We start from the raw sequence: 1,286 nt of genomic DNA on the forward strand, positions 1-1,286 counted from the left end.
AGACTTCGCCCGGACTCCCATGGGAGTCAGATCTCGTCTCCGACTCCGACTACAGGAAGACTTCGTCCGGACTCCTATGGGAGCCGGACTTCGTCCCCGACCTCAACTGCTGGAAGGCTTCGCCCGGACTCCTACAGGAGCTGGACTTCATCCCCGACCTCAACTGCTGGAAGGCTTCGCCCGGACTCCTACGGGAGCCGGGCTCCGTCTCCGACCTCAACTGCTGGTAAACTTCGTCCGGACTCCTAAGGGAGCCGGACTTCGCCCCTGACTTTAATTGCAGGTAGACTTCGCCCGGACTCCTACGGGAGCCAGATCACGTCTCCGACTCCGGCCGTAGGAAGACTTCGTCCGGACTCCTACGGGAGCCAGACTTCATCCCCGACCTCAACTGCTGGAAGGCTTCGTCCGGACTCCTACGGGAGCCGGGCTCCGTCCCCAGCCTCAACTGCTGGTAAACTTCGTTCGGACTCCTAAGGGAGTCGGACTTCGCCCCAGACTTTAATTGCAGGTAGACTTCGCCCGGACTCCTATGGGAGCCAGATCTCGTCTCCGACTCCGGCCGCAGGAAGACTTCGTTCGGACTCCTACGGGAGCCAGACTTCATCCCCGACCTCAACTGCTGGAAGGCTTCGCTCAGACTCTTACGGGAGCCGGGCTCCGTCCCCGACCTCAACTACTGGTAAACTTCGTCCGAACTCCTAAGGGAGCCGGACTTCGCCCCTGACTTTAATTACGGGCAGACTTCGCCCAGACTCCTACGGGAGCCAGATCTCGTCTCTAACTCCGACCGCAGGAAGACTTCGTCCGAACTCCTACGGGAGCCGGACTTCGTCCCCGACCTCAACTGCTGGAAGGCTTCGTCTAGACTCCTACGGGAGCCGGGCCCCGTCCCCGACCTCAACTGCTGGTAAACTTCGTCCGGACTCCTAAGGGAGCCGGACTTCGCCCCTGACTTTAATTGCAGGTAGACTTCGTCCGGACTCCCATGGGAGCCAGATCTCGTCTCCGACTCCGGCCGCAGGAAGACTTCGTCCAGACTCCTACGGGAGCCAGACTTCGTCCCCAACCTCAACTGCTGGAAGGCTTCGCCCGGACTCCTACGGGAGTCGGGCTCCATCCCCGACCTCAACTGCTGGTAAACTTCGTCCGGACTCCTAAGGGAGCCGGACTTCGCCCCTGACTTTAATTGCAGGTAGACTTCGCCCGGACTCCTACGGGAGCTAGATCTCGTCTCCGACTCTGGCCGCAGGAAGACTTCGTCCAGACTCCTACGGGAGCTGGAC

This window comes from Elaeis guineensis, chromosome 1 (assembly GCF_000442705.2).
Source record: "Elaeis guineensis isolate ETL-2024a chromosome 1, EG11, whole genome shotgun sequence".
NCBI lineage: Eukaryota > Viridiplantae > Streptophyta > Magnoliopsida > Arecales > Arecaceae > Elaeis > Elaeis guineensis.